At 39.7% G+C, this 22,469-nt stretch overlaps 2 long non-coding RNA genes across 2 annotated transcripts in view; both read right to left on the bottom strand.

The window, feature by feature from the left end:
• Nucleotides 1–1,530: 1,530 nt before the first annotated feature.
• Nucleotides 1,531–22,469, bottom strand: part of LOC132519630 (uncharacterized) — a 111,755-nt gene continuing 90,816 nt past the window's right edge. The window contains exon 7 of the long non-coding RNA XR_009540216.1: nucleotides 1,531–1,558. This is a non-coding gene — a long non-coding RNA (uncharacterized LOC132519630). The remainder of the gene's footprint in view (nucleotides 1,559–22,469) is intronic.
• LOC132519169 (uncharacterized) lies at nucleotides 19,093–22,158 on the bottom strand. Its single transcript, XR_009540108.1, has 3 exons — nucleotides 22,054–22,158; nucleotides 20,281–20,378; nucleotides 19,093–19,292 (listed from the first exon to the last, which is right to left on the bottom strand). It is a non-coding gene; the product is annotated as an uncharacterized LOC132519169 (long non-coding RNA).

A 22,469-nucleotide genomic window follows, 5' to 3' on the forward strand; every position in this document is an offset into this window, starting at 1 on the left:
AGCAGTGAGGCAACAACAGAGTATGGAGCGTGCAGAGTTTACCCATGTACTTTGACTTGATACAAGGTTATTCCCCTTTGTACACAAGTTGAGTTGTCTGTAAAATAACGCATTTGCAAGCATTGATGATATCTATAGAGCAAATAACATGATTTTGAGTGCTTACTTCATGCCAAGCCCTTGACATGTTTAGTCCTTGTTCGAGACTCATGACCACGTTGTAAAAACGGACCATCATCTCTGCTTGAGAGACGAGGACAGGAAACTCCCGGGAGCAACGTGCCCAGGGCCCCAGCTGGGAAGAGACAGGGTCTTGGTCTGGTGCATGACTGCAGTTCGCGTTGTTAATCAGCACAGGGCATGCAGACATGCGTGTGGAAGGTGGGATTCATTCAGAACCATCTGTGAGGCTGAGGGCAGCACAGCTAGCTCTGTGAGGGCGAGTTGCCAAATTAACACTTACACCTCAATTCCATGAGCAAAGGCCATCCACCACTGTTTACTCTGAGCTTTCTGTGACTAAAAAGTAGCCTCCCGGGCTTCCCTGGTAGCGCAGTGGTTGAGAGTCCGCCTGCCGATGCAGGGGACGTGGGTGCGTGCCCCGGTCCGGGAAGATCCCACATGCCGCGGAGCGGCTGGGCCCGTGAGCCATGGCCGCTGAGCCTGCGCCTCCGGAGCCTGTGCTCCGCAACGGGAGAGGCCAAAACAGTGAGAGGCCCGCGTAACGCAAAAAAAAAAAAAAAAAAAAAAAAAAAAGTAGCCTCCCACCCTGAGAAAATGTAAAAATATCAATAGTATTGAGAATGGATGGTACCAGTGGGAAGCCAGAGTACCAACTATATCATTTTCAAGTGAGGGCTTCTTGACTCCCTTAAAGCCTTGTTCGCAATGACCTAAGTTTGAAAAGAAGTTACCGAAATTGGAATGTAGATTAAATGTCTTTTGGTCCCAGGGAAGTTGAGCATTAGGATAACAGTGGGCTCTTAAAGAATGTCAGTGAGGACAGTGTGGGCTCACTTCCGATTCTCTAGGAATTCGAGTTGGGTTGGTGTTTTGGTCACCCCAGGTTCACTCGTGCTGTGTGGTTGAACTTCTGGATGTGCTGAACTAATATCACATCGTGATACTGCGGGTGCCGAAGGCCACAGGCACCGAGGTTTCCAGTTAAATTGTTGGGAGTAAAATGCCAGAATGTGTGGATCCCGAACTGGGCTCCTCTACGTTCACTTCATAAAAGTGAGGAAAGCCCCTATTAGCAAGAGACCACTGGAGATTGCTGGCCAGTCTGTAGAGTCACTGTTTTTACACATAGTGGTATTTCCTGCAATTTTTATGTTCCCATTGGACACCATGAGCCTTGCGCTCTTATGATTCATATCCCAGGTTAAGAATGCATGGCCGCTGCGGGACTGGGGTCACCCTCTCTGTTCCTTCCACCTGGAAGCCAGGAGCCTGATGGGATGATTCAGGGCTACAGCTGCTTATTGCTGAGGGCAAATTTCAAGTTCGTTGTAAATGAAATCACAGCATCCTCTTTGCATCGATACTCCTGTCACAACTAATTGAGGGAAATAGGGGGATCAATTTAATACTTGATCAAAGGGATATTTTAAAAGAAGGAAAACATGCAAGAAAGCATTTAATAATCAGTTGTTAGAGGTGAGAATAAAAGCAGATTTTGAGAGCAGGTAGCGAGTTGTTTCCTCTGATTTCTTAGGAGTACTTTCAGCAGCCAGCCAGTAGAGGGAAATGTTTTACAAACACTTGTATCCAAGAAAGCAGTCTTGCTGTGTTGCACTCAGGTGCTGCTTCTGTGGAATTCACTTTATCCCTTCCCAGTGAACTCTGAGGAAGGTGTCCACGCAGATAGATAATCCCTTAGTTATATGTAAAAAGGGGATGGCTTCTGCCTTCTCCTGGGCCAGGCATGTCCTGCGAAGACCTGGTTGATCAGCACATCCTAATGTTGCAAAACTGGTCTCTCTTACAACAGAGGCTGTAAAAGGACCAGCAGCTCTACAGTGAGTGAAGGTCCACAGGCATTAATAACCTTGTGCTAATTATTCAACACCTCATTTACATAATACTACTTTTGTAATCTCAGAATATGTGCATTAGATTATAAAATTCGAAAAATTAACCGAAACAAACTGAAAGCCACAGTGAGATACCATTAAACACCTAGTAAAATGACTAAATTCAAACACACAAGAAAAATACCAAACAGTGCCAAAGATGCAGAACACCTGGACGTTCGCATGTTGCTGGGGGGAATGCAAACTGAACTGGTGTAGACACTCTGGAAGACCGTGTGGGATTTCTTATAAAGTTAAACATACACTTACATACAACCAAGCAATCCTACCCCTAGTAGTTTTGTTCACTCAAAAACTTCCGTAACTGCATAACTGGGAGCAACCAAACTGTCCTTTAACAGGTAAATAGATAAAGACTATGACACATTCACACAGGGGAATATTGCTCAGCAATAAAAAACAAGGGACTACTTATTGATATACGCAACAATAGGAATGAATCTTAAATGCGTTACGCTAAGTTAGCGTTGCCCAGCCTTGGCACCGCTGACATTTTGGACCAGAGACTTCTTTGTAGTGGGTGCGGACCCTGTGTTCTAGGACATTTCACAACATCCCTGGCCTCTACCCGCTAGAGCGTGTAGCCCTCCCCCCCCACTCCTCCCAGGTTTTACTACCAAATATGTCTTCAAATATCATCTGTGGGAGGCAAAATTGTTCTCAGTTGAGAACTACTAAAGTGAAAAGAGCTGCATTTAAAATGTTGCACACTGTATGATTCCATTTACATGACATTTCGGAAAAGAAAACTATAGGGACAGAAAACTGTAGAACAGTGGTTGTCAACATGAATGGTGGGAGGAAGTTTTGCCTGCACGGAACAGCACAGGGAAATTTTGGAGTGAGGGTCTTTTTCTGTATCCTGATTATGGTGATGATTTTGCCTTTTCATTTGTCAAAACTCTTGGAACTACCTAGCAAAAAAAGTGAATTGTACTCTGTGTAAATTAAAAAATAAAATTTAAAAAGCATACAAAACATCACCTTATCTCTAAAGCATATAAAATAAATACCATAGTTGAGATATGTAAACCTTAAAAGAATAATATTTAACTTAGCATTGAATGCCAGAGTTTGGAATTTTCATGTCAAATATCAAAAAACCTAATACACAAATGCCAATATAGCATATAAACAGTACTGCAAAGTTTAACTAAAGTTCTTTATCTATAAATAAGTGTGTCTATCTGTACATACAGGATAATTCTAAAAAACATTATAATCATTTGCTTATAGTAATCATTTAAATAAAATGAATTTATTGTCTATTTTGAATTAATTTCTGAATGAAAACTACCAATATAGAAAAGTGTATTCTTCAGATTTTTATAGAAAAAGATTGAAAGTAATTAATTTTTCATCTGTACAGGCAAATGTTTTCACTTCACTTGAATGCATTTCTGTATAGCTACTTATACGGAAAAACCTTAGAAAATGTTAACTAGAGAAGCAGTTTTCTTTATGATGTACATTTTTATAACATTTTTATTGGAGTATAATTGCTTTACAATGGTGTGTTAGTTTCTGCTTTATAACAAAGTGAATCAGTTATACATATACATATGTTCCCATATCTCTTCCTTCCTGCATCTCCCTCCCTCCCACCCTCCCTATCCCACCCCTCTAGGTGGTCACAAAGCACCGAGCTGATCTCCCTGTGCTATGCGGCTGCTTCCCACTAGCTATCTGTTTTACATTTGGTAGTGTATATATGTCCATGCCACTCTCTCACTTCGTCCCAGCTTACCATTCCCACTCCCCGTGTCCCCAAGTCCATTCTCTAGTAGGTCTGCCTCTTTATTCCCGTCTTGCCCCTAGGTTCTTCATGACCATTTTTTTTTTTTTAGATTCCATATATATGTGTTAGCATACGGTATTTGTTTTTCTCTTTCTGACTTACTTCACTCTGTATGACAGACTCTACATCCATCCACCTCACTACAAATAACTCAATTTTGTTACTTTTTATGGTTGAGTAATATTCTATTGTATATATGTGCCACATCGTCTTTATCCATTCATCTGTCCATGGACACTTAGGTTGCTTTGATGTCCTGGCTATTGTAAATAGAGCTGCAATGAACATTGTGGTACATGACTCTTTTTGAATTATGGTTTTCTCGGGGTATATGCCAAGTAGTGGGATTGCTGGGTCATATGGTGGTTCTATTTTTAGTTTTTTAAGGAACCTCCATACTGTTCTCCATAGTGACTGTATCAATTTACATTCCTACCAACAGTGTATGAGGGTTCCCTTTTCTCCACACCCTCTCCAGCATTTACTGTTTGTAGATTTTTTGATGATGGCCATTCTGACCGGTGTGAGATGATATCACATTGTAGTTTTGATTTGCATTTCTTTAATGATTAATGATGTTGAGCATTCTTTCATGTGTTTGTTGGCAATCTGTATAACTTCGTTGGAGAAATGTCTGTTTAGGTCTTCTGCCCATTTTTGGATTGGGTTGTTTGATTTTTGATATTGAGCTGCATGAGCTGCTTGTAAATTTTGGAGATTAATCCCTTGTCAATTGCTTCATCTGCAAATATTTTTCTCCCATTCTGAGGCTTGTCTTTTTGAATGACATACAGTTTTTATTGAGGTATAATTGACATATAACGTTATATTAGTTTCAGGTATACAACATAATGATTCACTATTTGTACACATTGCGAAATGATCACCATGAAAAGTTTAATAGTATCTGTCACCATTCATAGTTAGAAAAAAATTTTTTTGTTGTGGTGAGGACTTTTAAGATCTACTCTCTTAGCAACTTAACATTTGTTAAATTAACTAGCGAGATATTGCTTTAGGAACTTAGAAATGACAAGGATTCCAGACACGATTTCCCCTGACCAGAGTAAAAAAATTCTACTGCTCACACACCGCTTGCTGAAAATCAAACCAAGAATGGTGGCCCCAAAAATAAAAATGAGAAGTAGAGCTAAGTAAGAAGAAAGCTGGGGACAGAGGCCTAGTTGGGAGATGAGACACATAGTGTGGGAGCTGAAAGGGCACATCAATTCTTCCTCACCACTCCCCGGAGAGACGTAAAATACATGATTAGAGGACAAAGACATTCCAGGCTTGACTCCCAGTACTGCCTTTGAGTTATAGACTAACGACGGCAGCCTGGCTGCCACTCTGCTTGAACTCTGAAATAAACAACCATCGAATTTGCAGTTGGTAAATCTGTTAGATGCCATTGGTTCCCGATATTCGAAAATGCCACAAATACAGATAGCTTTCTAATGCAGAAAAGGATGTTTGGTGGGTATGAGAAAACTTTCAAAAGAGGGCAAAATATCCAAACAGGTGGGATTAGCTATACCATAATAAATTTCATAAGAATGAAAATCCAGCACTAAACCAATAACTTGAAGGATACGGTTTGTTGACTCCTGTTTAAGAGAGGACAAAAGATTTTAGGAGAAATAAGATCCACAAACAGTTTACTTTCTCAGGGGTTGAGACGCAAATAAGAATAGCCTAGTTTGGAAATCTTGCATCTTATGTACACACCTGGGAATTAAAACAAGAAACAGCGTGGGGCCATTTCATCAAAGGGATGCGCCACACAGCTGGGCTCATTCAGCTGATTTTATAGAGTACGGTGGGCACCTCTGGACAAAAAGGTCTTTGCTATTATCAGCTGCTCCTCAGGGTTTGTTTGCTTGTTTGGTTGTTTTGGGAGGAGCTCTTTTTTTTTTTTTTTTCCTTAATTCCCTGAATTGTACTAATAGTCTTATAACATTTAGTAAAAGAAGAAAAGACTTTTTTCAGGACAGAAGCATTGAAAAATCACTCCAAAATGGGTTTCGTTAGCTGTCTTGGCTGTTTTACACTGCTTTACTTCTCAAAAACTGCATTAACTGAGAGTTAGGGTCCATAATCAAACATCTGTAGGCCTCAGTCTCCAACTCTGTAAAATGGAGGTAACACCACTTAACCACTTCGCTTCCCTGGTGGCGCAGTGGTTAAGAATCCGCCTGCCAATGCAGGGGACACAGGTTCGAGCCCTGGTGTAGGAAGATCCCACATGCCACGGAGCAACTAAGCCTGTGCGCCACAACTACTGAGCCTGAGCTCTAGAGCCTGCGAGCCATAACTACTGAGCCCGCGAGCCACAACTACTGAAGCCCGCTCACCTAGAGCCCGTGCGCCGCAACAAGAGAAGTGATGCAGTGAGGGTACAGTGAGATGATGCATTCAAGTGAACCCTGGAAACTGTCAAATACAAATCATATTCAAAGAATCATTTATCTAGGCACTAAGTAATATTTAGTTCATTAATGAGATAAATTCTAGAGCTACAGATCTGCATATTTTACATAAGCTTGTTATATATGTTTCTTTAACATATGGAAACTTTCGTTTCAAGGATTATAAAAATCAGATACTTTCTTACAGTAGAAGCAGAATTTCGTTTGGAATAGATAATTAAAAGTCATGGCTACAGACAGATCCTCTCAGCTCCATAAGCTCTATCCAAACTACAATTTATAGGTAGTAAAAATGATGTAGTGTGAGGAATACTGGTTGTCCCTAAAGACCACATAAACTATGGTTTCCCATCTGAGATGGTCAAGAGACAAGCATTTTTTTTAAAAGTATGTGTGTGCAATAAATCAATATCAAATTTACATATAAAATTATAACTCTAAGGAAAAACTCAACTTTATGGATTTGGGAAAAGTAACAGAATTTATTTGTATGGCCCAATTTCCCAGGAATTGAATCCTCGTTGAAGGACTTTTGCTCAGTAAACCAGCTCTAACCACCAGCAGTTGCAGCCTTTGTGGCCTCAGTTTCAAGTAATAATTATGTTACTTGAAATTATGTCCCTGGAGATACTGAAAAACCCCATTCAGGAGCTGCCTGGACGCTACTCCCAGGGCCCAGCCTATGTTACAGGTGAGACCCCACATCACTGACATCTCCCTGGAAGTCTTGGTAACTACACTTCCTTGTGGGTAGTTAAAATTCTGCCACTCGGTAGTCAGAATTATTGCCAGAGACCAGAGGATTTAGAAATACAAAAAAAAGAAAGAGAGAGAAAGATTCATAATTGTTCATTTTTGAAAATATATTTTAGTGTATATTTTCTGCTAGGATTCTAGGGCTTTCTTCCAGTATTCTTGAGTCAAAAACTGGTTATTTAGAAAACATTCTCGCATCTCAGCTACTGAAGTTTTTCTTTTGTGCCTAAATGATAGAGACAAGTTTTTCTAGGTCAAGAATCCAACCCAACCCAAGTCAACAGCTGAATTGACTTTTGCCCAAAGTCAGTTGGGCCAAAGTCACTGCCCAACTGCCTTGTTTGAACACTCTGACCCACTAGGTTGGGTTAAGAGGCGTGGAGCCCACTTGGCTTCACCCAGATGTGCCTTTTAAAATATAAATGTGTATGTATAGGGTGCAAAAATATATAGGAAAAAAGTTGTTGGATCTTAGATTAACACACACAAACCAATAGGAATCAGAGCTCAAACTTTGTTCTTGGAATCCCTAGTGAAACCATGAGGTTACAGTTGATACAAAATTCTTTGCATGAACTAAAGAACATTTTCCAGAAAATTTTGAGGACTGAAAATGAAGGGAAGAGAAATGAGAGTAAGTCCTACCTTCTGGGATAGGTGGTTATATATTAATAATTTTCAGTTTTCTTTGTTTACATCTCAGCTTTTTCATTAAATATTTCTTAAAACTACTTTTAACAAATAAGATATTGATTGGAATGAATGTTATTATTCCCTGGACAACATTAGGGGACATACTAAATGGTGTGTCAAGACTTTTATAACTATTATAAGGGATTGAGAGAAAGAAATGCATATTTTCCTGAGGATAAATAGTATTCATCTGGTATTTTAACTTTCCTTTCTTTCTCCCTTCCTTCTTTCCTTCCTTTATTCCTTTTTTTTTCTTCCTTTCTCTCTTGTTTTCCTTTCTTTCTCTACATTTTTCTTTTGATTCCAAGTTAAAAATAAGCATTTGGGCCTTTTTTAAAAGCCAAAACTAGTGGATAAAGTCAGAGGTGACCAGTGTTCTCTGTGCTCTTTCTTCCTTGACATTGATTCTCAAACGTCATGAACTAGACTCGCTTTACTTGGATAATGGAAACACTAGATCTCTTAATCCTGACCTCCAAATTCATACCTCTTTAAAAAGTACGTTTTACATAAACATGCACATTCTCAGCTGCCCAAGAATACAGGTCTGTTTTTTATTTTATTTATTTATTTTTTTCCGGTACGTGGGCCTCTCACTGTTCGGGCCTCTCACTGTTCTGGCCTCTTCCGTTGCGGAGCACAGGCTCCGGACGCGCAGGCTCAGCGGCCATGGCTCACGGACCCAGCCCATCCGCGGCATGTGGGATCTTCCCGGACCGGGGCACGAACCCGTGTCCTCTGCATTGGCAGGCGGACTCTCAACCACTGTGCCACCAGGGAAACCCTATAGGTCTGTTTTTCATCCTGCTCTCTAGTCTCTTTATGACTTAAGTCAACCATTTAAGAGAAGGCCTTTGAACATAGCATTGGGCTCTGGTTTAGACACATCCTTGTGTTTTAGCATCCTTGGCAGAGTTATTTATGTGGTATGTATGAGCTTGGGGCACGTGTCATGGGCAGTTTTTCAGGCCTATAATACCATCCCCAGTCTAGGCGCCATGCTCAGCTCCTGTTCAATACCTTTTAAAGACCCTCCCCGCCATCCTCAGTCTTGTACTGTTACAAAGACTTGGGATTGTAGAAATATTTTTCAGGTGTCTTTTCAATTCCTTGCTTTTCTTAGGCAGTAATACAAATATCACCAGTGGTCATTGAACCCACTGGTCCCGATTTGGGACAATTTTTTTAATACTGTGTATACGTATCTTACAGAAAAGTCATTGAGAGCTGAATATAATTGCTCTGTCTACCTGTTTAGGTTCACTAGAGCTGATTCTTCTGATAAGTAACACTGTTTACGAAGATAAACGTTGCCTCTCCCCAAATACCTTATATATACTCTTTGTTTTCCTATGTGGCAGTCTGTGGCAAATATTAGGATTTCCACTGTGTAAAAAGAGAAACAGTCACAGAAATTAGTGCCTTAGCCATAATACTGAAGGAAAAATATTTCAGATCAACTAACTTCCAGTGTCTAGTCTTAATCCATAAAATTCTTTTTCTTTCAAATATTAAGTCCATTTCTTGAGCTAAGTTAAGGAAACACATACAATATATTACATCCCTTTTTTTAACAGAAATTTGAAATCACTTTCAAATAGTATTCTGTGGCATTCTTATATTATATTTCAGTACAAAATTTACCATTTTAGAAGGTAAAATTATTTGATTTTATGTCTTAACAGAAAATTTGGAGAGTTCTGAGGCATGCATGAAACTTGAGAATTAAGAAGCCACCAAAGCAAAAAAACTGATTTGTGTGCAACGCTGATGTTCTTGTGTGGAAAATTCTATTGACCTGGGGAAATAAAACATATCAAAAGAAACCATTCCTGGAATTTTTTTCCTGAAACACACAATAAGAATTGGAAAGTAACTTAATTATTATAAAGAGTTCCTCAGTCAGCTTCAGTTCCAGCCTCCCAAAGTCTGTGCATTCCCAGGATCTGCGGAGAGTTAAGTGGACGGTTCTGGAATGCAGAACCAGATCTGTCAGAGCACTGGCGCTAAGCGTGTTGACGGAGAACCAAAGGCAGTACGAGTCTGATGAATCCACTTAAGCAGAGACCTGGAGTCTCTCCTTTATATATACTGGCATTCCATATGTAGTATTAAAAATTTGGTCAAATACCTATATGGGGGCTTCCCTGGTGGCGCAGTGGTTGAGAGTCCGTCTGCCGATGCAGGGGACACGGGTTCGCGCCCCGGTCCGGGAAGATCCCACATGCCGCGGAGCGGCTGGGCCCGTGAGCCATGGCCGCTGAGCCTGCGCGTCCGGAGCCTGTGCTCCGCAACGGGAGAGGCCACAACTGTGAGAGGCCCGCGAACCGCAAAAAAAAAAAAAAAACCTATATGGATTAGATTAAGGAGTAACTTAATGATCTGAAACTTACATAAAAGTCATGTTGCCATTTAACATGAACTTTTTATATAATTGCACTTTCATTCATATCCACCAACTCTAAAAGAAACTCCATTGGGTAGAGGCATGACAGTCTCAGTGTATAATTGTTGGTAAGTTGACCTCTGGAGTCTCGCTCCTATCTATAAATTTAGGATTTATAACTAAAAGAGAGTGAAATGCAAATCAATTTTACCTCATAGCCATTACCAGATATGTAAGAGTTTAATGAAATCTTTATTAATCTGATGCTTTTTCACCACTGTGTTTGCATCACCACAGAGCATTTCTGCAACTCAGAGATAAGCAACGTGTGAAGATGGGTCTTATTCTTGAGAATAAGTTGTTTTTTCATCTTTTATTCTTCTCTGACAAAAACTGAAGTTAGTGTTTCTTTCCCAGGTTCCTTATTCTCTGTGCCCACTTCAGTATTTCTGTGATATGTCAGATCAGTCTAACCCTTTTATGCAGACTGTTCCTTCGGATGTTGCAAAGGGCTAGGAATCCAGGTCTGCTGAGAAGGGGACTCAAAACATTGAGACACTCATGCATTCATTTGGAGACCACGTCAGCTTTCCTTTCTTTAGGGCATGCCCACTTCTCTCTCACAATAAATAAAAGGCAATCAGATAAGCATGAAATATAGTCCTTGGTAGGCTACATACAGCAACAGGATTCTTGCAGGCCCTTTTGCTAAGCAAAACCCTTGCTTTTAAAAATGTACATGAAACGCTATGATGACTAAAACACCTAAACAGAAATTTGAGAAACTTACAAGCTAAGCAGTTTCTTTAACTGGTATCGCTCACTTGAATGACACTGTATTTGAAAAATCTTTAACTGGATTTCCACTCAAGTATTAAAACAATTCTGAAAATTGAGTTATTTCCCTATGTTACAGATTTTGAAATTCCTATTAGAGTAATTCAATAAATTTCAACGTATGAGTCACTTTAAGTGACTTCACTCAATATTCATGAAGTCTTATTGCTATAAATGAAGTAAATAAGAATCAGGTTTTACTCATTATTCACTAACCATAGTTTTTGACAAATGAAAAACAGAAAACCTCAAAGTGACTAAAATCTATTTTATGTAAAAACTAAAACAAAGTTTTACTTTATGGAATATACAGGAGTAGATCTTACTCAACCTTTAGAATATTTACAGTTAATATGTTTCACTCAAAACACTTTTAGAAAAAGTCTATTTTCACCTCTACATTCCATGTTGAAAAGGACACATAAGTGTGTGTGTGTATATATATATATATATATATTTTTTTTTTTTTTTTTGTGGTACGCGGGCCTCTCACTGTTGTGGCCTCTCCCGTTGTGAAGCACAGGCTCCGGACGCGCAGGCTCAGCGGCCATGGCTCACGGGCCTAGCCGCTCCGCAGCATGTGGGATCTTCCCGGACCAGGACACGAACCCATGTCCCCCGCATCGGCAGGCAGACTCTCAACCACTGCGCCACCAGGGAAGCACTATACCCTGCTTTTTTACACTGAAGACTGTGGAAATATTTCCTGCCTAGGCTTCTACTTTATCTCTTTCGGTGACTGCATGGCATTATATTGTATAGTTATACTATTGTTTATTTAACTATTCTACTTATATTTACTGGCCTCTTTCATGCTCAGCGTCTCTACTTCAAAGCCTGACACTTGTTATTGATTTCAAACCCTCTTCTACGGGTCACCTTCCCTTCCAGGTTGTTGGCAACTCCACCTTTCCAGGGGCTCAAGGCACGTCTCTCTTTCCTCCATATCCACGCGGTCAGTAAAGCCTGTTGGCGCTAGCTTTAAAATAAAATATAGCCCGAATTTGGTCCCATCTTATGAAGCTCCCACTGCCACCACCTGGGTCCAAGCCACCATCATCTCTCACTGAGAGTACAGCAGTAATTGATCACGTCCTTCCTCGGCTCAAAACCTCATCATGGATTCCTAGGTCATTCAGAATAAAAGCCCACATCCCTACGATGGCCCACAGAGCCAAAAGTGTCCCCCACTCACCAGCCTTTGACCTCCAGTCCTGTCTCTCTCCCCCAGAGCCCTCGGACTACACTGCCATCCTGGCTGTTTCCATAACACACAGGCTTGCTCCTGCCTCAGGGCTCTTCCACTGACCGTTCTCTCTGCCTGGATCACTCTGACAGCTAATGTCCACAAGGCCCCATCCTTCAGCTTCCTCAAGTCTTTTCTCAATGTCACCTTCTCAATAAGGTTTACCCTCACTACCACATTTATTTTCAGTCTTCTCACTTCACTACTACAGATCCTTTTGGCCGAGTTCTATTATTTTTTTATGTAGCACTTACCAATATAGCATACATTTTCTTATTATTTTTTACTGTTATTTTGTCTCTCTCTGTCTGCAAGAATGTGATCTTAGAGGGGATATGGGGAGAAGGAGGCAGGGATCCTTGTCAGTTTTATTTACTGATGTATCCGAGGTATCTAGAACAGAGCCTGAGGCATGGGGTGGTGGGGCACTCAGTAACTGCTGAAGGAAGGAAGGAAGGAAGGAAGGAAGGAAGGAAGGAAGGAAGGAAGGAAGGAAGGAAGGAAGGAAGGAATGAGTGATTAATGATGCTAATTCCCATCTGCCTTAAATAATAAACATGGATAGTACGAGTGATCAAGTTTGACAGAAGTAGAATTTCAAAGCCATAAGGTACTTTAAAGCTTTCCCAATACAACTCATTTAAAAATTTAGAAAACAGCACCAGAGAAATAAAATGATTTATCAGAATCATACTGCTAGTTCATGGCAAAGAATAAAGAAAATCTAGCTCTTTTGGTTTAGTGATCTTCTCCAATTCTTCACTGGTTCTCTTAGCTATTCCCTAAGTATAGCCTAGACTTCTTGAGTCTCTGCAGGACAGTCATAATTATATCTAAATTGTATTTAACTTATTTCTGCCCAGAAATGTTAACTAATGTCTAAAGAAATGGTGTCTTGATAGTTCATACACTAGCTCCAAGGACCCCCCCAATAATCTGAGACTGGCCACCAGACCAAATGACAATGACCCCCAGACTCATGGGTCAGAGCACAGTGGGCTCCCAGGATCTATCACCAATTGTCTTAAGCCCCCAGCCTGCTACAGTCTCCTCTGTCCCATAGATAATGTGTTTCTCACATGCAGTTAATTTAATTTAATTTTTTAAAATTTTATTTATTTTTTTATTGGGGTATAGTTGCTTTACAATGCTGTGTTAGTTTCTGCTGTACAATGAAGTGAATCAGCTATATGTATACATGTATCCCCTCCCTCTTGAACCTTCCTCCCACCCACTACCCCCCATCCCACACATCTAGGTCACCCCAGAGCACCGAGCTGAGCTCCCTGTGCTATAACCCAGGGTCCCACTAGCTATCTGTGTTACTCATGGCAGCGCACATACATGCAGTTAATTTTCACATCAATCTAAATGCTCCTATAGCTGAGAGGCAATTCACGTCTTACAAAGGACATTATGAGCCTTTGTGGTGTTGAACGGAAACATCGCCTGGGTAGAAACGAGTGCTCAGTAAGTTCTTCTCAGCGGGCAGACTTCTGCTTTCTCTTTGCCTTGTCCTCTTTCCCTAGGTGCCATTCTTTTCCTTAGCCAACAGGAAAAGCCGTGTTAGTGAGTATCCAAGTCCTTTCATGACCAAAGTTAATTTCTGCTCTTCTAAATTGTTAATTCCCAATCCTTTTTTCTAAATTCTTTTTTATTATAGAGGAAGAACACCAAATGAAGGAAAAGAAAAAGAAAAGAAAAAAGTCTGGAAAGAAGAAAAGTTGCTTGGAGGAAGAGCACCAAATTGAAGCTATTTAGGTTCAGAGATACCACCTATGATGCCACAGCCGCAGACGTTTCCCACCGATGATGTGGAGGAAGCAATCCATGGGAGCCACTTGCCCACAGTAAATAAGACTAAGGGATGATCAAGAAAATCAAAGATGCACTTACTGTCGGACATGCTGGTCTCATAACCATGAATGAACTGAATACCAGGGAAAGAGTTTTGTAACCTTTTTGGGACTCAGCTTTATTAAAAAATATTTATTATACTTATTAAGAGCAATACGTCATGGTGGGGGCGGTGAAATACACAAAGAAACATGTCCAAGGTGGTGACAACAATATGATAGCACAAAGGGTCAAAGAGCCCAAACAACATGTGTTAAAATTTGCTGAGAGAAACGACAACACATTTAATCACTTTTTTTAAAACTTGAGACTCAGAGAGTAATGCATAAGCCTTAATTCTCCTAGCACCTGATGGTGGAAACTACAATTAACTGTGTTATTGCTTCTGTATCTGAAATAAACATGAAATAGAAGGAACACTACATATTTTTACAGACTTAAGTCGGAACATTTGAACTGTTTACATTTAATAGAAATAATATCATTGCTTTAGTGGATTTTAAAACAGCAGTGTCAGGGCTTCCCTGGTGGCGCAGTGGTTGAGAGTCCGCCTGCCGATGCAGAGGACACGGGTTCGTGTCCCGGTCCGGGAAGATCCCACATGCCGCGGAGCGGCTGGGCCCGTGAGCCATGGCCGCTGAGCCTACGTGTCCAGAGCTTTTGCTCTGCAACGGAAAAGGCCACAACAGTGAGACGCCCGCGTACCGCAAACAAACAAACAAACAAACGAACAAACAAACAAAAAACAGCAGTGTCTAAGTTCTCCAAAGCAATATGGTTTAAGTGGCATGAGTCTTTGTAAACCTCTGATCCTAGTACCATGCAAATTTATAATGTGTAAGCACTCAGGGAAAAGTGTCATTCCATGTCTATTTTTTTCTAAAGTAAAATCAGTGCTGATAGCATCGTAGTAACAGGAAGGACTCCACCATACTACCAAAGATACCTAACCTGCATCTAGTAAGGATCGTACCTTAGGTCTATATTGCTTCTTGCTACTCAGTTCCAGTCTTGTAAAAGACCCAATTCATCCATACTTGTCCCTGCCCTGTACATTTTCCTCTCAAGCAAATGTCATAGGTACGTATGCATATTACTATCAACATACTGTTTAGAAAAGTTACCCAAGCAGTCACCCAGGGCATAGGTCAGAATACTAAAAATCTTAAAGGGTGAATTAAGTTAGAGAGGGATAGAACAGATGCTTTAAAGACAAACAGAACTGGATTTGAATATGCTGTAGGTTTTCCTTATTACATGTCCTTGAGCAAATCACTTCATTTCTTTGAGCCTTGGTGCTCTCCTTGGAAAATGAAGATTAAAAAACAGACCTTCTTTGATGGATTTTTTTAAAAAAACAATTATTGGAGTATAGTTGATTTACAATGTTGTGTTAGTTTCAGGTGTACAGCAAAGTGAATCTGTTATACATATACATATATCCACTCTTTTTAAGATTCTTTTCCCATATAGGTCATTACAGAGTATTGAGTAGGGTTCCCCATGCTATACAGTAGGTCCTTATCAGTTATCTCTTTGCTGGATTGATGGATGGATAAGAGACAATTAATTCAGCGCCTGGGATAGTTGTTCAGTGAGGCTAGCTGTTATTATTAGAAAGCATTGATATTCCCTCAGACCTTCAAGTTTCCTTAATTGCATTGACTCAAAATGGGAAGCACTTAACAATCAATCGATAATATCTTGGGCCAGATGGCAAAGCAGAGACATGAAATAAAATATCCCAATAAGTTCGTAGAATAACTGTCAAACCCCCAGGCCATTATTTTGTTACCTAGAGCATAACCAATCTACCAAATCAATTCAAGGTGCTTCAGAAGCAACTGTACCCCTCATCGTCTTTATTGTAGAACAGAGACATTTCACTAAAAATGGAAAGTATGCTATTTCATGTCTGCATAAAGTAGTAAAGAAACTGTCTCAGATAAACAGCATCTTCTTAAGCTTTACCCCAATCAAGCACAATTTTTTTTCAATATTTTAACAAATTTTCCATCTTATACTTTTTTTTAGTGTTCTATCATTTCTTTCTGGTTTACAGCCAAAGTAAAAATAAATTGAGTGAGAATCTTCTGAGTCTCCCAGAGACTGGAATGTATTGGTATTCTCTCAAGAAATCCTGTTCTCATAGCTTCACATCCTGGATGCTTGATGAGAGAATTTGGATAAGTATATGAAACTTGGAATGTTTACTGTAATTCTAAGACCTTTTGGAATGCACCCACCACATATGCTCCTGTTTTGATGTGCAATTATATAGGTTTAAATATATACTTGCCCTCTGAAATGTATTATAAATATATAGCTATAGATACCTTATTTTTTTTCCCTGATGAGAATGTTAGAAATAGACTTTGTTCAAACTCTAATCACACTTAACAAAAAAGTTCTCTTGATGTAAGAGCAACTTTCAAGCAGCCACGTACTAAAGAAAAATACCCTGCTTCTCTTCATAGCTTTTCCTTGCGCATCTCCAAAAAAACTACCTGCTTTTATTCAAATAGGTTTTCCATTTTGTGAAGTGTTTAAAAGTAAAGGAGAGGGCTTCCCTGGTGGCGCAGTGGTTGAGAGTCCGCCTGCCGATGCAGGGGACACGGGTTTGTGCCCAGGTCCGGGAGTATCCCACATGCTGCGGAGTGGCTGGGCCCGTGAGCCATGGCCGCTGGGCCTGCGCATCCGGGGCCTGTGCTCTGCAACGGGAGAGGCCACAACAGTGAGAGGCCCGCGTACCGCAAAAAAAAAAAAAAAAAAAAAAAAGTAAAGGAGAGCTAAGGATTGGAGAAATATGATGGATAAGAGTTGGATTTGAAATTCCTGCTCCTGAAAAGGTCAGAGCCCACACTGCAGTTAATAGGTCACTGTCCTGTCCACTCAGAGAATAGAAGCCAAACAGAGAAAGATGTTTGCTCAGGTAAGAGACTGAGTCCATCAAGAAAATAGGAAGAAAAGATAGGAGAGAGCGACTTAAAGACGATCTAGTGTTCCCTATAGGTAAACATTTTATTTTGTTTCACAATGGGTAGGAAAACAATCTACTGTTTGTTGTTTCCCCAACTATCAGTATTTTAACTGATCAAAGACTAGGTATTTTATTTCTCTTTGGCCTGCTTTGGGAAGAAAGGCCAAGGATAGGAATTCTGGGTCACTCTATTGCTAAGAAAATCTTTGTACTTCAGACACTCATGATAGTGATAAAATACACAGATGGGTTCAAAATGCTACCTCTGCATTTATGCCGCCAAATAAAATAATCATTATCTACTGACTTGAAAACTGCAGTAAATGTTTCTAAGAGTAAAACCAACAATGCATTATTTGTGCTACCTGGAAATAAAGAATAACTAAATTTTACAAAGAATACAAAAGCCAACTTTACTCAATGGTTTTGAACTTCTTTCATACTTAATCTATTATTTGAAGAGTAACCAGAAACTAGACCAACTAGGTTAAGTTTTAACCTTTTCCTCTCTCAACCCTATGTGCTTCGGGAAAAGACATAAAAGTACAAAGAAAAGACTAGAAGGCTTGCAGAAAATAAAAAATGGAAAGGAAAAGATGAAAAGACAAGTGAGGTGTGTTTTTTCCCAGTCTCAGACTGTCTTGCATAATTCAGAAGTGACTCTTCACTGCCCAACCTGTGTGCCCACCTGAACCCCACATGCCATGCTACTGTGCTTGGGTCTTTTGTCTTCTAGCCACTGATATTTTTTTCTCCCAGAAATCACATGTCGCCCCTGCCCCTGGAGTGAGAAATATCTCCAGTGTTCCATCCATTCATTTTCCACCCACTGCACAAAACTAACAAAAGCTACTAGAGGGGCTAGGGGTTTATTTAAAAATACTGTTGGTATCAATTAAGTTATGAGAACATCAAGCCGTGGGTGCACTAGGGAATTAAAAAGAGAACACAGGATGCAGCAGCATGTATTTTCAACCACACTTCGGGGCTGGGCAAGGAGCAATTAAAGGAGCCACAGACCAAAGACGCTAAGTAGGGATGAAGAGGACCACCGCCCGCCATTGACGGAGGCACAGCGTTTAGGTTTCACTGGGATTAGTTGACTTCAATTACAAGGAGGTTTTCTAGGTCCCATTGCCCTTCTCATCTACAGTTGGCAAAAGAATTAGCCATATAAAAAATGATTTGAGTTGCCGGGGACCAGCCCCAGCTGGACAGGTTTTACCCAAAGGGGAGACGGAGTCGGCGTGGACAGAGCACAAGACACCTCAAAGGATGCAAGGATCTGACAAATTTATTTTCTTGATTCCGAAGTACTTATACTATAAAGTAATCTCATTTTCAATCTTAGTAACCTTATTCCCATACCAAAAAAATCCCTTACATGAGCCATAGAAGAAAAGTAATTTACATTAGCAAATTACATCAGCAGGTTTCAAAATTAGATGTTCTTGTACCTGTATGTTCTATTCAATCAGCCAGTTATTCAAAGCACAAACTCAAGCACATTATTCTTTTAACAACTCTCAAGGGAGGGCGTTGTACCTTTGATCACCAAGTTCCTTTGTAAAATACTTACAAAATATAATCTGTGCTTTATATCTATTTCTATACAAAAAACAATTAAACTTATTAAAGGTTGCCAAATAGCCTACTCTATCTAATTTGCTATACCCCATTATAGCATAAAACTTTCCCACCACCATACCCAAGTGTTTTTTAACATATCTCTAGCTCCCCCGGAGGGCCATAACTCGTCTTCTAAAGTAAGCTTTTACCACACAAATGTTCCTATATATTTCCCTGAACCCAATGCCCTAGCCTGGGAATGGGGATTTCAGGTGTAGTCTTTAAGGGAGCCGGGGTAATCATAATCTTTTTTAGTTTTACCCTAAATCAGGGTCTTTTCCTAAACCCTCCACCAAACTATGAATAATATATCCCAATACTAATAGCAATCCCATAAAAATCACCTTAAGCAAGAGTAGAGGAGAACAAGGGAACCACACAGAGGAGAGCTTTGCTTCTCCTTATTTGTACCTGACAGTACCAGCTTTGCTTGGCACTATGGGTCTCGTCCGTGCTGAGACTCAAAGGCACTTCCTATATGGCTCCCGGCATCTCCCCCTTTTTTATTTTTTAAAAAGGCAGTATGCAATTCCACTTTGGTTTTATATACACTCTGGAGGGCAGCTTGAATTAATCGGATGATGACTGGAAAAGAAATAAGGAGCAAAATTATAACCACTCCGGCAGCCCCATAATTTATTAAAATATGCATAAAGGAATTACCCTTAAAATAGCTTTGTAAGTTTTGTAAAAAATCTGCAGCAGCCTTAGAGGGATTCATATCATATTGAGAGGCTGCAATATCATGAATTTGTTTATGTAAATGTTCCAAATCAATTCCTAAATCACTAGAATTCCATACATTCAAAATGTGCATTTGAATTTTTTCCCAGGAGTATTCAGAATGATTTACTTTTAAGGGAGTAACACATATCCAAGAATATTTTTTATGGCATGTTAAAGATAGGCGAATTTTTAAAGCAGTAAGTTCTTGTCCAATATGTAAAATTGCTTCTTCAAGGGCATCAACTTTAGCTTCTAACTTTCTATCTATTGCTTCCTGAGTTGCTAAAGCCAAGGATATATTTTTTGATAAATCATTAGCATATTGTGCTGTTTGTATTTCTTTTACTAAAGCATATGTTGCAACAGAAAAAGAACTCAGTATTCCTATCAAGGCAGAAATTCCCAAAATCAAAGTAGCCACAAATCTTTTTGGTCGCATGAGCTCTCCAACCTGTCTTACAATTTCTGCCCCTATATCTGTATACCAAGATTCATTAAGCGCTACTGGCAGCATAATATAAGCTGGTCTTTTTAACACTATTATGGTTGACACATTCATTTCAGGAACAATGCATGTGGTCAGTATACATTGCTGGCAGGTAATATAAAACCTCATATTATTTTGTACAATTTGCAATTTTTCACTATCATTAGAAAGCAATAAGGAATACGGAGAAGACACACAGGTTTGAACATAGTACTGTTCCACATGGGTAGTAGCTCTAACTAACGTTATTTTATGAGTGGTTAAGGGCAATCTCCATAACTGAGATTGATAATAAGTTTTATTTTCATGAACAAAGGTATAAATAGGAGCCACCCATCCATGACTATTCCATCTGTTCACCTTCAATGGACGGGGAATATAGGAATCATTCCATGGGTATAGCAAGCCTTTACCTAAATATGTTCTATAATCTCCCTCAGGAAAATTAATACTCCAATCTGAAATATAATATTTGGTCCCAGGAATGGTTATTTTATTCTCTTTATTGTACATACAATATATCCATGAAGGATATCCAGTTTTAATATCTATCCAAACCCATTTATCTGTAGCTTCCCCTGCAGCCTCATCACAATCATCATATCTAGGAGGATGAACATTTTTAGCTGGATGTTTATTAACATAAACTTGATTTTGTCCTACAACTTTCCCTAACAATGACCATAGATATCTTGTGGTCTTATCTTTTCCTACTGGTTTTTTAGGGGAGTCTGTCAAGAATCCTGCATCAACTACTGACAAACATCCATTCTTTGTATGACTATTTTCTATTAACCCTGAACCAAGAAAAAAACATATTGGAGGAAAGTCGGTCTGACCTGTAAATGAGTAGTTAAAATTAATTACAAATTGTTTATAGCCTTGTACTCCTCGAATGCCATCGGTCAATTCAGGAAATGAGGAGGTTACTGGAATAATGGAATCTGTCCAAGTACATGCATGTAGAATAGGAGGATCTGGAAAGTAAGCCCAATACGTACCGTTGGCACTTACCTGAACTGAAAGCAAGCTAAGCATAGCCACAAAAAGATTAGCAGTTGTCAAAGGCAATCCTTGAGCATTCACAGCATTTTCAGCATTCAGGCAAAGCCTTTTTAAGTTCTTTTAAAAGTTTTAGAGGCAAGGGATCCCAATATACAACATCATCATCATCAAAACCATCCTCAAAAATGACTGGAAAGCAGGCTGCAAAAGCATAATCATCATCATCACCATTTATTCTCCTATATCTTTTATATTCGCCTTAACCTTTATTAAAAGGTGGTGGAGGTGGTGGGCCCCTATGTAAAGTTGAATGTCCTGACCTTTTTAAAGGGGAAAGTAAAGAACTTAAAGGTGCTGGTGGGGCGGTCGGCAGACGACCCAAAGGGCACATATCCTGTAAATTAGGCCTCTTTTTCTTAGCTTCTTGTAATGAAAAAGCACCATGGGGTTCATATTTCCTTCTTTCATAGTCATATGCAGCAGCATCTATATCATCCTGATCTGTAGGAGGCAATTCATCGTCAAAAGGAGGGTTTTTTAACAAATTAGACTTAGCATTATTAGGTGACTCATTTTCCTCCTCTGAGTCATTGTCATTAAGGTTACAGTCTTTTAAGGCTGCAGCCAAAACCTCAATTTCTTTAGATGTTTTTGGGGAAGGTAACGAAGTACATTCATCTTTTACTTCTGCAGGAGATTTATATGGGTTCTTTTGACCTTCAGGCAAGGGAGCAATGCTCTCTCTAATAAGGTTCCATAAAGTAAAAGTATCTACCGGAACCTTCTCAGGTCCAAAATGACTGTAATATACTTGCAAAGTTTGCCCCACCTTTTGCCAGGTATCTATATTAACAGTTCCCTGTTCTGGAAACCATGGGCATTGTTCCTGTACAAACTGAAAAAATTGAGTTAGTTGCTTATTAGTTACTTTAATTCCTCTTCCATTTATCATATGTTTAACTATATCAATAAATAAGAGCCTCTCTTTGGACTCAGCGTGTCCCATCTTGACACCGCCTTACTCACCTTCCTAACCAGTATTCTTGACTGGGGGTCTGCAGCACCCTACGGTGAGACTCCTATCCGTCTGAGAAAGAAAAAAATAAAATAAAATAAAATAATACTTACCCCTTCAGGTCCCTGTTCGGGCGCCACTTGCCGGGGACCAGCCCCAGCTGGACAGGTTTTACCCAAAGGGGAGACGGAGTCGGCGTGGACAGAGCACAAGACACCTCAAAGGATGCAAGGATCTGACAAATTTATTTTCTTGATTCCGAAGTACTTATACTATAAAGTAATCTCATTTTCAATCTTAGTAACCTTATTCCCATACCAAAAAAATCCCTTACATGAGCCATAGAAGAAAAGTAATTTACATTAGCAAATTACATCAGCAGGTTTCAAAATTAGATGTTCTTGTACCTGTATGTTCTATTCAATCAGCCAGTTATTCAAAGCACAAACTCAAGCACATTATTCTTTTAACAACTCTCAAGGGAGGGCGTTGTACCTTTGATCACCAAGTTCCTTTGTAAAATACTTAC

The sequence above is a fragment of the Lagenorhynchus albirostris genome, chromosome 4, assembly GCF_949774975.1.
Source record: "Lagenorhynchus albirostris chromosome 4, mLagAlb1.1, whole genome shotgun sequence".
Lineage (NCBI taxonomy): Eukaryota > Metazoa > Chordata > Mammalia > Artiodactyla > Delphinidae > Lagenorhynchus > Lagenorhynchus albirostris.